The sequence below is a fragment of the Erigeron canadensis genome, chromosome 7 (assembly GCF_010389155.1).
Source record: "Erigeron canadensis isolate Cc75 chromosome 7, C_canadensis_v1, whole genome shotgun sequence".
NCBI lineage: Eukaryota > Viridiplantae > Streptophyta > Magnoliopsida > Asterales > Asteraceae > Erigeron > Erigeron canadensis.
In genome coordinates this window covers 18,874,323-18,890,412 of record NC_057767.1, presented here as the reverse complement: position 1 = coordinate 18,890,412, position 16,090 = coordinate 18,874,323, and positions in this window count along the sequence as shown.

The window sequence follows — 16,090 nt, the reverse complement described above, 5'->3', positions numbered from 1 at the left end:
AACCATTTCAACACTTGAACAAACTTGCAACCTTCACAAATCAACATGAACTTCATAAAGACATTCCAAAGGTTACCAAGAACAACATAGACACATTTTAAACAGGTTTACAACATCATCTAATTTCAAAAACCATGAACATTATCAAATGGGTCATTTACCCATTTTGACACAATTTTCGCCCAAAACTCAGTTATACAACTTTCCAAAAGAACTTGCACTTGACCATTTACATAAATATGACAAAAGTAAGACATCAAAACATTATGTACAGCCAATAGAGGAGGGACAACTAAGTCTCTAACCAAAAGATCGTCATTCTTCCACAAATGACCTAAATACCTCAAGTCTTGCAAAAACTTCACTTCAAGCTCTAGATCAACACTTTCCAACCGTCAATACTAGTTCCTTCTTCCAGAACTACCTATAAAAGGGTAAACAACTAAAAATATAAGCAAAGGCTTAGTGAATATACTTGCATACATTTACGAATACGAAGGAGGGCAAAGTACAAGGACTTTTACATGTAACCTATGACACCGTCATGTCACATTTACATGTTCACCTTGCACACTAACAACACATATATGGATCCATATAAGCTAAACAATCATATCAATCACATTTATCGGAATTCTTAGGCCTTGGAGGTTCTTAGGCCTCATAATCACAATGCCCCACATGGGCTCATGCCGCATCAATTACCACAGATGGATTTACAAACTTCAACATGAAATGGTCAAAACCACCATGGACAAAAGGCTTCAACATGATGTGGTCAATTGATCCAACATATACATAAAGGTATGCAAATATACTCACCTCCTCCGCAAAAAGGACAACAACGCTAAAACGAAAAGCACAAGCAAGCTTCAACCTATAATCATATCATAGAATGCATAAGCTTACATTCACAACTTGACTAGCTCAACCTAGTCATACTCAATCACTAGTCTTTCTAAACCCAAAACCCAACCTATTTGTCATTGAGTTACTTTCATCTATAACAAAAACAACATTAGGTAGTTCAACCTACCATTTACATCCACGTAATAATAACTAGAAAAATTCATCTTTTCTCATTAATTAGAATTTTCACATGAACTTGCCAATTTCATAATTAAGCACATCACATAACTCAATGACAATTAGGTTAACTAAGGAATTGGGGAAAATTAACCATAATTCATATTCTAGCAAAAATCCCCAAATTGGTTCACTCTAAGAACCCTAACTTCAAAAGAAAGATGGAAACTAAATTAGGGGATTTCGATACCTCAACAAACAGTAAGTTAATGCTAGACTTAAGTTGGAAATTCTTCTTTATTTCTTTTCTCTTTGAAATTCGGCCACCACCACAAAACCCACAAACCCTAACTTTTCAATTCTTGAATGAAGATTATTTGTTGGTGATGATTATTATTATGATTTCTATCCTTTGATCGAAGGGATTACTCTTTGATTTTGAAGAAAAGGGAAGAAGATTGCATGGAGAAAGAATGGAGGACAAAGTGGGAGTATGAGTCATAGAATGGGAAAATGGCTGGCACTTCCTATGAGTGCCACGCCCCTTGTCTATTTTTGGTGGTACAAATACCCGCTATCCGCTAAAGTTCCAACTAAATTAGCCCCCTATCCAAAAATAAAATACTAGGAAATTAATTTAATGTCAAAACTATAAAAAGGGGTTAATTTCTTTTACCTTAAAATCTTTGGGGTGTTACAACTCTCCCCCACTTGGAACGGATCACGGCCTCGTGATCCAAGTCAGATGCAAGGACGGGTAGTAAACAAGAACATCATGCTCGGATTCCCATGTGCAATCGAACATCTTACCGTGCTTCCACAAAATCTTATAAGTTCTTACCGTCTTATTTTGCACTCTTCTAAACTCTTCTTCTACAATGGCAATAGGTTCCTCAATGTAGTTCAACTTGTTATCGACCTCGATTTCATTCAAAGGCACATAAGTAGATTCGTCGGCGAGGCACTTTCGAAGATGAGACACATGAAACGTAGGGTGTATTCCCGAAAGCTCATCCGGTAACTCCAAGCGATATGCAACCTTGCCAACTTTAGCCAAAATTTTGAACGGGCCAATAAAAGAGGGACTTAACTTTCCACGCTTTCAAAACCGTAGAACACCTTTCCATGGAGAGACCTTCAACAAAACACGATCACCAACATTGAATTCAATTGGCCTTATTCATTTATCCGCATACGACTTTTGTCGGTCTTGAGCCGCTTTCAATATTTCCTTGATCACATCAATCTTCTCAAGGGTTTTTAACACCACTTCCGTGCCACCTATTTCCCTTTTACCTACTTCTCCCCAACAAATTGGAGATCGACACTTCCTTCCATACAACATTTCATACGGTGGCATTTGAATGCTAGAGTGGTAGCTATTGTTGTAAGAGAATTCTACCAAAGGCAAGTGAAGATCCCAAGTGCCTCCAAAATCGATTATACATGCCCGAAGCATGTCTTCAAGCGTTTGGATGGTTCTCTCACTTTGACCATCCGTTTGTGGGTGATAGGCGGTGCTAAGCTTGAGCTTGGTACCCATATCTTCATGAAATTTCCGCCAAAAGTGAGAAGTAAAACGAGTGTCTCTATCCAAAACAATGGAGATGGGAACTCCATGTCTAGCTACAACCTCTTTTACGTAGATCTTTGCCAACACTTCGGATGATGATGCCTCACGAATAGGAAGAAACAAGGCACTCTTGGTTAATCTATCAACTACCACCCAAATCGTATCGAATTGATTTCTAGGTGTCTTGGGCAATTTAGTGATGAAATCCATGGTGATCTCTTCCCACTTCCATTTGGGTATCTCCAATGGTTGCATCATACCATAAGGCTTTTGATGCTCCGCTTTCACTTGTGCACAAGTCAAGCATTTTTCAACATACTTCACCACATCTCGCTTCATACTGGGCCACCAATATTCCACCTTCAAATCATGATACATCTTTGTAGCACCGGGGTGGATGGAGTACTTGGATTTGTGAGCCTCATCAAGTAGGACTTGCTTCAACTCACAAGAAAATGGGACCCAAATCCTCCCAAAACGTAAGGTAAGGCCACGAGGATCCTTAGTTAAATATTGAATTTGACCTTGAATTCTTTCTCTCTTGGGATCTCGTTGCAAGGCCTTTTCTTGAGCTTCTTTAACTTGATCAAGGAAATCGTTGGTGATCAAAACCCATAGGGGAGAAACGACTAAAGCATGATGAGAACTCTTCCGACTCAAAGCTTCCGCCACAACATTAGCCTTCCCGGGATGATATAAGATCTCACAATCATAATCTTTCAAAAGATCTAACCATCTTCTTTGGCGATTATTGAGATCTCTTTGCTCAAAAAAGTACTTGAGGCTTTTATGATCAGAATAAGTGGTAAACTGGACTCGATAAAGGTAATGGCGCCAAATTTTCAAAGCAAAGACCACCGCCGCTAGTTCCAAATCATGAGTAGGATACCGCTTTTCATGCTCTTTCAATTGCCTCGAAGCATAGGCAATGACTTTACCCCGTTGCATAAGAACACAGCTAAGGCCATTAGACGATGCGTCGCAATACACAACCATATCTTCAAGACCATCGGGCAAAACAAGAACCGGCGCTTGACTTAACCTTTCTCGAAGTTGTTGAAAAGCCACCTCTTGCTCACTCTTCCATTCAAACTTGATATTCTTTTGAGTCAACTTGGTCAATGGGGAAGCTATTTTAGAAAAGTCTTGTATGAAACGACGGTAATAGCCCGCTAGACCAAGAAAACTTCTAATCTCCGACGGGTTCTTGTAGCAACACGATTTTATCATTTGAATTTACATCAACAATGGCGTTTGGTTAGTGTGTGTGTTCTTGGTGTTTGTGTGTGTTTTGAGAGAGAATTTGGATCAAGAGTGTGTTATTCAGGTGTTAAGTGTTGTTCAAAAGTTATGTCAAGTGTTATATGTTGTTGATTTCTAAGGGATTGAGGGCTATTTATAGTCTAAACAAACTAACAATGCTAATTATCATAATTAGCCCCTCAACCTTAGAAATCATCAACTCATGACTTATCAACAAGTAAGTCCATAACTTAAATTACAATGTATCACTACTTTTGGATTTCTAACATTCTCCCCCTTAGTGATATATTGTAAGGTCTGAAGTACGTGTTGTTTTGTCTTGTAGGAATGAATTTGATGAGCCCGGTGATGAAGACAATTGGTGAGTTGAAACAAGCCTTCAAAGCTTTCTCATTGTCTTTGGAGAACTTGATTCAGTATTGGTCTTGGACTTCTTGATGTTAAATCATTTGTCGATTCTCAATGTTCTTTGTGAACAGGGAATGATGAGTGTGTGTGTATTAAATCTTCGAGGATTGTTGAATCACAAATCAGAGTTGTCTTTTGAAATGCGGAAGATATGAATTTGTCTTGAATTCTTCAATCTTCGAATCTTGAAGTCTTTTCTTTGAAGTCTTGGAATGAATTTTCAGAAATATGTACTCTCCCCCTTGATGTGTGCAAAGTAGCTTTTGGTAGAGTGTTGATGTATGACTTTGAAGATCTTGTATAAATTGAATTGATGAAGACTCTTTTGAAGCTTTTCTTCTTTGTCTTGAATCTTCAATCTTTTGTCCTTTGAAGCTTCGATCTTTGTCACATCATTTTAAACACTTTTGAGAGTAGACATTTGAATGAAGATTTGAAAAGTTTCTTATGAAGTAATCATGCTCCCCCTCAATTCATGAGTAATCACAATCTCTTCGATTTTTGAAAAATCTCTTGTTAAATCTTGAATGTATATCCTTTTCTTTCGAGATGAATAATCTTCAAGTTGAATTTGGAACCCTTGCAGTTTGGAATGAAATTGACAAACAACCTTTGAAGAAGAATGATGAGTTGATGTCACAAATGAAATTTGAGATAAAAGAACTCCAAATAAACTTGAAAACTTCCAACAAGAAGCTGAATGATAGTATCTCGAAAAGCAGTTGAAACAACCAAACACAAACTTTTCTCCTTGTCCTTATCAATCATTCTAATTTCTTCTCCTAATCAATAATCAATCATGCTATTTTCTCCCCCTCATAATAACAAAGTTGGGAACCAATGTCATTATGCAAACATTGATTGATTCGATTGTTAAAAGAAATAATCATGACTAAAATCTAGACATTATGCACATGGAGAATTATCAACCATCAAAACATCAATCTAACCAAATAAACCAACCCAATTGTTCCTATGGGTGACTAAAATGTAAGATTGAAGTTGTTGGGATAAACATTTTATTATGGTGTTGGTGTTTTCTGTGTTGGGGTGATGAGAAAAGAAACCGGATTAGAATGATCCGTTTGCATTCAAAAATCGAAAGGATTAATGAAATGACTGAAAGAAATGTATATCATTTATCGGATTTCCTATGTATCATTGAGAAATGCACAAAGCAAACCTGTAACATAGTTTGGTCTTTTGGCTTTCCAACCTCAAGATTGCTTCAAAGAATGTAAACCATGGTCAGTGTCACTTAAGCGTTCGATAACCATGTTCTACTATCCTTAAAGACTTTTTAGGAAAAATCCAAGGTCACAATAGACGTCTTGTTAACTCAATAATTACAAAAATGCAATTATGAGACCTACGTTCAAAGCTGGAAATGATGTTAGCTACAAATGTTCCGGCTATATCACAAAGATAAGCATGTATATCACAAAGATATGACGCAAATGTGTCCTAAAGAATAAATAACGATCAAATTAATGATCAATTATGAGAGCTCTAGACACAAAGTGATCAAATGAAGTCGGGGACTGGAGCAGAGTGTCACCCTTTTTCAATATTAACGTCTTCCAAATGAAGAGTCAATAGAAATGAGAAAATCTCCGTGAGAAGTAAAACAAGCATTTGTTAAGAAACACTTGAGTGGTTAGGTAAAGATGTACATCGCTTCATTGGGTCCATGAAGGCTTCTTCAATATCGAGATATCAACAAATGACATTCGATAGAAATGTATTTTACCCGGCGATTTGAGAATTTTAGGAAAGGGTATCAATTCTTTTAACCCTTTTCTCACAACATTATCACCATAACCTCTCACTTTTCGACTTTACTCCCTCCAACTTAGTTGCACAAATTCATCATCACTCAAAAATACCCTCACTTTCTAATGAAACAAGTGAATACTCCGGGGTTAGAACTCATCGGCGGTGATGAAATTCATGGAGTATATTTTTGAGAAAAACCTAGTCGCTCATGTGCAAACTAAACATCGAACTTCCTTTGAAAAAAAAATTCATCAAATGTGAATAAAATATTTAAACAACACATTTGAAGTTTGAAAGAGATTTGAAATCACAAACTCCCCCTTAATCTATGCAAATATAGATCAAAAAGATTTTGATAGAAAAAAATGGAGCAAAAATGATTTGTGTGAAATCAAAACAAGTTTTATGAAAAGTGAACTCAATCAATTGTTCAAGATGAGACAACTCAGGAGTACACAAAGGCGTTCAATCCTTTCCTTCTCATATCAACAATTGAGAGTTTTTGAAACAGGTGTAACAAAATTGCAATCAACATCTTGTATTACACATATACATTCATATAAGACCACTTGGAAGTACACAAAGGCGTTCAATTCCACGTTATCTTATATCAATTTATATGTATAATAACATGAATTAATTCCAATTTTGAAACATAAATAATTTTCTTTTTAAAACCAGGTTGCATACAGCGTATATGCAAACTATTTTTGAAATAAATAACACAAATAAGTACGGGTTATACACTGAGTGTGTATAAGCCACGAAGTAATAAATACATCATTTAAGCACGAGTTACATACATAGCATATGTAAGCTACTTTAGAATAAATAGTTCAATGAAGAACGGGTTGCATACAGAATATATGCAAGCCACTTTGAAATAAGTGAAAAAAAAAAATCTTTTTGTTATTTTTCAAAATTTTTATTTTTGTATTTGATTTTTGTTTTTCAATTTTTTTTATGATTTTTGAAAAATGAATCAAGAATTCCTTCCATGGTAAAGTGAATCAAGGATCAAGATTTAGCATACCAAGTTTAGAGATTAAGAAATTAAACCTCTTTTCGTCCAGTGGTTTTGTGAACAAATCAGCGAGTTGGTAGTCAGTTCCCACGAAGTAGAGTTCGATGTCACCTTTCTCAACATGATCTTTGAGAAAATGATATCTCACATCAATGTGCTTTGAGTGTGAGTGGTTGACTGAGTTGACAGCAATTGCAATGGCACTTTGAGAATCACAATAGATAGGGACACGATCATATTTCAGACCATAATCGGTAAGTTGTGTTTTCATCCATAACACTTGAGTACAGCAACTAGCAGCAGCCACATATTCAGCTTCCGCTGTTGACAGTGATAAACAATTTTGCTTCTTGGATGACCAACTTACAATCTTATCCCCTAAGAATTGTAAAGTACCAGATGTGCTCTTGCGATCAAGCTTACAACCTGCATGATCTGCATCTGAATAGGCATTTAAATTGAATCCAGTATCCCTTGGATACCAGAGACCAAGATTGGGTGTACCCTTCAGATAACGAAAAATTCGTTTCACAGCTTGGTAATGTAAATCAGTAGGAGCGGCTTGATACCTAGCACACATACATGTTGCAAACATTATATCTGGGCGTGATGCTGTAAGATACAACAACGAACCAATCATGCTTCTATACCTCTTTTGGTCAAATGGTTTCCCATTTTTATCAGCATTAATGTTTGTACGAGCAGCCATTGGGGTTGAAATTGAAGAACATGTAGTCATATCAAACTTTTTCAACATATCCTTTATGTACTTACCTTGTGATATAAAGATACCAATTGGTAATTGTTTGATTTGTAATCCCAAAAAGTAATTCATTTCCCCAATCATGCTCATTTCAAAATGATTGACCATTAGAGATGAAAAATTTTGACAAAAAGTTTGACTGGTTGACCCAAAAATAATGTCATCAGCATATATTTGGACAAGTAAAACATGTTTACCTTGTTTACGAATGAACAGGGTAGGGTCAATAGTACCTTTGGTAAAGCCTCATTTGAGTAAGAAAGTAGATAAGGAATCATACCATGCTTGGGGTGCCTGCTTTAAACCATAGAGAGCTTTGTCCAACCTGTAGACATGGTTTGACCTTTTAGGATCAACAAAACCTTCAGGTTGCTCCACGTAAACTTCTTCTTTGAGTTCTCCATTCAAGAATGCTGTCTTCACATCCATTTGAAACAAAGTGAAGTTTCTGAATGCGGCATAAGCTAAGAATATACGAATGGCCTCCATTCTTGCAACAGGAGCGAATGTTTCGTCGAAATCCACACCAGGTTGTTGGCAGTAACCCTTTGCAACCAATCTAGCTTTGTTCCTTACTACAACTCCATTTTCATCCTTCTTGTTCTTGAAAATCCACTTAGTGCGAATTGGTTCTTCTTTCCTTGGATTTGGAACCAATCTCCATACCTTCAGTCTCTCAAACTGAGCTAATTCATCTTGCATTGCTTTAACCCACTCTGGATCACAAAGAGCTTCAGAGACAGTTTTGGGTTCGATGTTACTTAGTGAAAGTGCAACAAGACACTCAATGACTGTAGTACGGGTAGAAACACCAGCTTGTGGATCTCCGATGATCTGTTCTATAGGATGATCTTTGCGCATACGTGACCACTTGTTGTCATGAGGAAGAGGATCTTGTTGATGAATGTCAACATTATCATCATTAAATCCAGAGTTCTGTTGAGAAATGGCATCATAACTTGGAAGAACTCTTTCCTCAAAGTTTGGATGATCAAAATCCAGTGGCACATACACATTTGGAGTATTTGATGGATTTGTTGTTTGGATAATTTGAGAAGGTTGTTCTTGAACATTCTTTTGAGAATAAATATCTCTTGAAGGTGATTCTTCTTGCTCTGCAGAATTTGAAGATGATTCATGATTGTTGTCAGGAACTGATTCATTTGTTTGAATAGGGTCATTGTTCGGAATTGGTTCATTGATGACTTGAGGTTCCTTTTCTTGAATCGGTTTTGAGTTGTAGAATTCTTCGAAAAGAATATCTAGCTTTTCACTTGTTGGAGTTGGATATTTCTTGAACTTTGAAGCTAAGGTAGACGTCCTTGAGGAAGCACTTGAAGTACTTGGATCACTAATTGTTGGTAGCAAACTTTCTTGTTCAAATATCATGCCAGACATCTCGTCAAACCAAACATTCATGGTTTCGTGAATCATGTTTGTTCAACAATTAAAGATGCGATATCCAATCAATGTCTTTGAGTAACCAACAAAGTAACCTTCGTCACCTTTCCTTTCAAACTTTCCAACATTTTCCCGATCATTCAAGGTATAACAGACACACCCAAAAATATGGAAGTAATTGATGTTGGGTTTGCGTTTGTTAATAACCTCATAAGGAGTCTTCTCATGACGCTGATTGATGATGGATCAATTTTGAGTGTGACAAGCAGTGTCAACAGCTTTAGCCCACATGTTTGATGGTAATTTGGAATAAGCAAGCATTGTTCTTGCTGCTTCCACCAGCGTACTGTTTCTCCTTTCAACGACACCATTTTGTTGCGGGGTACGAACAACAGAGAATTGGTGAGTAATGCCTTTTGATTTGCAAAATTCATTGAAGATGGCATTTTTGAACTCAGTACCGTTATCCGAACAGATATAACAGACAGGAAGTTGAAGATTCACTTGAGTGGAGGTGATGAAATCGATCAAAATTTGAGTTGTTTCATCTTTTGAAGCAAGAAACTTGACCCAAGTGTATCATGAATAATCATCAACGATAACCAGAATATATCTCTTCCCGTTTCTGCTTTGTACTTTCATAGGCCCACAAAGATCCATGTGAAGCAAATGAAGAGGTGTTAAAGTGTGTGGAATTTTCTTTGGTTTATGAGAAGTTCTCTTGATCTTCCCAACTGCACAAGAAGGACAGACATGCTCACTCTCATATTTGTAGTCAGGCAAGCCTATTACAAGTTGCTTGTTGACTAAAGCATTGATGTTTTGATAATTCAAGTGAGAAAGCCTTCTATGCCACAACACGGAATTCTTTGAAGTAGCTTTTGAAACAAGACAGATATTATCAGTTAGTTGGTTATCATCAAGATTAACTGTGAAAAGATTATCTTCACGATCTCCGCATAGGATATCAATTCCATCTAGAGTTTGGACTTTGCACAGAGATTGTCGAAAAAGAATTTGAAGGTTGTTGTCACAGAACTGTCCAACACTGAACAAGTTATGACTCAGGCCTTCAACATAATGAACTTTCTTAATGACAATTCCGTTTCTTTCAATATCTCCATACCCTAGAATTGGAGCGAAGCTGTTGTTTCCGAAACGAACAGTTCCCATGAATCTTTTAACAAAATCCTTGAGCAATGATTTATTGCCAGTCATGTGTTTTAAACACCCGGAATCGAGTATCCATACACAGATGGTTATTTCCTGCAATCAAAAATTTAACCGACTTTAGGTACCCACTTAAAGACGGGTCCTTTGTGGTTAGTTAATATAGGCAGGGGGTATAACTTAGGAGATGCATACAAACATGCTTTCGAATCAACATACTTATTAACAAGCACATTATCAACAAGCACATTTGGATTAAGCAAACGAATATTAACACACGAATCAAAAGTAACATTTCTACCACCATTCAAACCATACAAATAAAAGCGAGAATTAACATTGTTTACACCATCACAAGGCATTGCCTTGGCATCATTAACATTTGTTTTCAAAGATGACTTAAAAGATAAATTGTTTGAAATATCAGAAACAAGCTTCTTCTTACTACCCGCTTTTCTCCTTTGCCTTTTCTTCTTTTTCTCAACTTTAGTGATCTTAGGTACTAATGACTTAGCTACCCATTTAGACTCACTAATCAAGCTCTTTCCACCTGTTGGATTGACACTAAGAAGATTAGAACGAGAGTTTTGAGGCACTTTTATCTTTTTAGACTCTTTTGAAGGTGCAGAAATTTCTTGTTTCTTAGGTTTATCGTGAGAAAACCAGCCATATCTATCCCTATATCTAGTTGCACCATTTGTAGTATCCCTCGTTAGCAAAACAGAGCTAGACCTAGACACTTTAGAAATTGAACTAAAATGAGAGCTAGATGAAGAAACATTTGAATTGATTTCCAGAAGTTTCACTTTGTTGTATTTGATTTTGGGATTGGTCTCATCTTGTTTGGTTTTAACATGCTTTTCCGGGGTTGGACACTTTGTTTTTAACTTATTGATTCTTGGTTTGGTGACAGTCTTTGGTTCAGTATTGATGAGTATGGAAATAACCCGTTTCTTTGAATAATATGAAGTTGGAGCTTTGAAAAACGATTTTGGAGATTCCTCTTTTGATTCAACTTTGATTTTGGTAGACTCAATCTTTTTCTCAGTTTCAGAATCAAAAACATATTCTCCCTCCATGAATTTATCAAAATCATTTTTGGTGAATGGTGAAATCGGAGAGAATTTTGAAAAATCAGGAGTCTTGTTTTGGGTGGAGGAAACAGTAGCAGTAGCAGTTTGGGTAGAATCATTCACATAAACTTTCTGAATGGAAACAGGAGATGAAACACAATTAGTCTGAGTGGAATGGTCTACTAAAAGACTGAAATCAGTTTGGGTAGAATCATTCACATAAACTTTCTTGATATCAACAACAACTGAGACTGTAGATTATTAATGAGTTTTTGTTGAGATTCCATCTTTTGTTGTAAACCTTCTATTTGTTTTTCCAAAAATGTGGATGGAACATACAATTTAGTTGGTTTAGGTGGGGAAACGACAGATTCTTGGTTTTGAAAATTAGACGCAATCTCTTCTAATTCAAAAATTGATGACTTTTTCGTTTTGTAAGAAGTCTTGATGGCATCATAATTAACCAAAAATTTATTGTTTTGAATTTTCTCAACTTCATCAGTCTCAAATTCGTCATCCAATGGACGAATGAATTGTTGAACCATACCAAGTCTCAAAAACTTTTCATCATACAAGGGTTTGATCTTGTCTTTGGCTTTTTGTAATGGAGTGATATTCTCAAATCCCAACCCAAGAAGAAGTTCTGATTTATCAATCTTTGACTTATTGAAATAGGCAGTGAAATCCAAAAGAGGGTTTTGTTCAACTTTGTACAACTTTTCTTGATAGAAAAGTATATTCTTTTTATGTTCCTCAATGCCTTTTAAAAAATAGTTATGATTTAAATCAGAAACTTTTCTTTCAAGTTCAATTGTTTTTGGTGTAGCTTCTTGAAGCTTCTTATTCAGAGTATCAACATCCATTTGTCTCGCATTTGCACGAAGCCATTCATTGGTCTTTTGAACTTGAAGATCTTGATTGGCTTTTTCAAAATCAAGAATGGTTTTTTCTAAATTAGGACACTTTTCCAATAACTTAGAGTCAGGAGACGTATTCATTTCACATTCTTTAACCAACATTTGTTCTTTATAGTTTTGAAATTCTTGTTTCATAGCATCATCCTCAAAAAGTAGTTTAGAATTTTCTTCAAGAAGTTTTGTGTACTCCCTTTTTGAAAATAAAATGCTATTTTTCAATTTCTTGTTTTTGTTGGCTAAAGAAGTGTAATGATTCGTCAAGTTTGTTAAGGCAATTCTACAAGACTCTTTATCCTTAATTGATGAAAAAGTAGAGTCGAGATTTACCTCATCATCGGGATATTCCTCGTCACTGTTGTCAGCCTCCAATGCTTTGTCTTTGCTCAACCTTGCCATGAAACATACATTGGCAGACAGATCTTCATCTTCATCATCAGTCAGTAAAAGCCACTTGTCATCTTCAGCAATCAAGGCTTGATCAGCTTCCACTTGCTTTGCCAAGAGCATCTTCTGCTTGTAGTATTCATAATTCTTCTTGCGAGGCAGCTTGCAATCCACAGCAAAATGACCAGGAATTCCACAGTTGTAACACTTTTTGTCAGATGTCTTTTCTTTCTCCACGATTTGTTTCTCAGTTTCTGCTTTCTTGTCTCTTTTCTTGGAACCAGTTGTTTCACCTTGTTCAAAACTCTTGTGATGATATTGTTCCTTCTTTGGAAATGCACTTGTTGATGAAGTTCGAAGATTGTTGTTAGTTGGCCCCGCTTTGAAATATTTTTTCTTGAAATGCTTAGTCACATCGGCAAGAGCTTGGTAGAATTCATCAGGAACACCATCTCTTGGAGCCAAGTAATCTTCTCCCTCCTCATAAGACGAAGAAACTACAGTCATTTGTCTTTTAAGAGCCTCAGAAACCTTTCGTTCAACAACCAATGCCAAAGGATTAGTAGATACAACTTCTGGCACTTTGTTGAGTGAATATTTGCTTAGAACTCGTGGCTCATTCAACTTGAAAGATTCATAAAGAGTATGAATGGTGAATTTGGTCAGATCTTGATGTTGTTTGATTTCAGTTCCATAATCTTCCCATTCGGGACCAAGTGCTTTGATAAATTTGATGTTCAGCTCAATCTCATCTTTCTTGACCTTGTTCTTTCTCAGTTCATTGATCACATTGCAAAATCTGTAGTACACGGACTCAAGAGATTCATTTGGTGATTTCTGAAAATTGTCAAACTCAGTTAAGACATTTGTCAGTCGAATTGTTGAGGTTACATCAGAACCTTCCATTTGTCTAGCAACTTCATCCCAAATCTCCTTTGCTGTGTCATAAGAATCAACTGAGCCATAGATTTCATCAGGAAGTGCTTGATATAAGCATGATCTAGCTCTGTTGTCAGCAGCAGTACGATCTCTTTGTTCAACATTCAAAAGATCAGGAGTCAAAATAGCACCGGTAGTAGGATGACGATGCATAGCAAGTCCATTGATGATTGAGTCCTTAAGCATGTGACCATTAGTCTGACGTTCCACATAATCCATGAACCTTTTCTTCCAAAGTCCATAATTACCACGATAAAGAACTGGAGGTCTTGTATCAGTACCCAGAGACAACGCTTCACGAGTAGTCATTTGAAATTGATTTGAATTGAGAATTGAATTGATTTTTTTTGAAGAAAGTTTGAAACTATAAAACGATCTGAATTGAAATGAAATGAAACGATGTGAATTGAAATTGTTTTAAGAAAGTGAAATGAAACAATTTAGAAGAAGTGAGAATGAAACGATCTAAATGTGCAGAAATGATTTGAATTGAAACGATCTAAATGTATGAATGAAACGATCTAACTTGAAACGATCTAAATTGAACTTGGAGTGAAACGATTTAAAATTGAAACTATCTTGAGAAGAAGAAAAATTCTAAGTATTCTGAAATGATTTGGGCAGAGTTTTGGTATGAATTGGAATGAAATGAATTGAGCAAAACCAATCACGAAAATCAGTTACCCAAGTATATTATGATTCCCAAACACAACTCTTCACGAATTACTCAAACCAGTGAATGTTCAAGTAAAACTTGAAACGATCTAAAAGAGATCGTTCTGGTTTCAAAGAAAACTGAAACGATCTAAAAGAGATCGTTTTGGTTTCTTTTCAGGATTTCTCAACAACTTGAGTATTTTCAAGAAATTGAATTGACCAAAACCAATCCAAAGGATCAGTTAGCCACAATCAACTCTTCTCAACACAACCACACTTGTCAAAATGATCAAATTTGAATCGTTTTACAAGCCACACCACTGAAATGTAAGTACCAATGAAAGAAAAAACTAAAACGATCTAAATGAGATCGTTTAGCTACACACAGTCGTCTTCAACCTCTGAGTGTGAACAACTCCATTGATGATTTTTAAAACTTCAATATCTTTTGATTTTCTGAGAATTGGAACATGAAACCACTTGCAAACAGTTTGTTTTCACCTCAGCAACGATCTGATTAACACAATTTAGCTTATAACACAACAGAATCAAATCCCAAATTTTAGCGCCAAAAACTCAAAATCTGAACTTTTGATCCAGATCGAATTAGAACACGAAACTTGAGAGGATTATGTTATTAACTATGAGAAATCGATCAGTGAACAAACATTTGTGATTTTATGTGATTTGAGAGGATATTAATTGAATTTTCAGTGAGAAAAAAAACGAACAGAAACAGGATGAAAATAGAACTAAAGGTGAATGTGTGATGATTTGTGATTGAATTCAGTTATGAATCGAGATCAGAATGATGTTTTGCTTTGATACCACATGTAGCAACACGATTTTATCATTTGAATTCACATCAACAATGGCGTTTGGTTAGTGTGTGTGTTCTTGGTGTTTGTGTGTATGTTGAGAGAGAGTTTGGATCAAGAGTGTGTTATTCAGGTGTTAAGTGTTGTTCAAAAGTTATGTCAAGTGTTATATGTTGTTGATTTCTAAGGGATTGAGGGCTATTTATAGTCTAAACAAACTAACAATGCTAATTATCACAATTAGCCCCTCAACCTTCGAAATCATCAACTCATGACTTATCAACAAGTAAGTCCATAACTTAAATTACAATGTATCACTACTTTTGGATTTCTAACAGTTCTTAGATTGCTCCCACTTCATCACCGCATCAATCTTGGCTGGGTCCACCATAATTCCTTCACTATTAATCACATGACCAAGAAATTGCACTTCCCTTATCCAAAACTCACACTTAGAGAACTTAGCATAAAGCTTCTCTTTTCGTAAAGTTTCCAACACCTCCCTTAAATGAACTTCATGATCGGATGAACTTTTTGAGTAAATGAGAATGTCATCAATGAAGACGATCACGGACTTATCGAGCATAGGGCGACAAACACGGTTCATGAGGTCCATGAAAGCCGCGGGAGCATTGGTACGGCCAAATGGCATGACAACAAATTCGAAATGACCGTAACGAGTCCGAAAGGCAGTTTTAGGAATATCTTCTTCACGTACTTTGAGTTGATGGTAACCCGAACGAAGATCAATTTTGGAAAAATACGAAGCTCGTTGAAGTTGATCGAATAAATCGTCGATTCTAGGCAAATGATACTTGTTCTTTACGGTGACTTTGTTGAGCTCGTGATAGTCGATGCACATTCGCATGCTTCCATCTTTCTTCTTTACAAAAAGTAT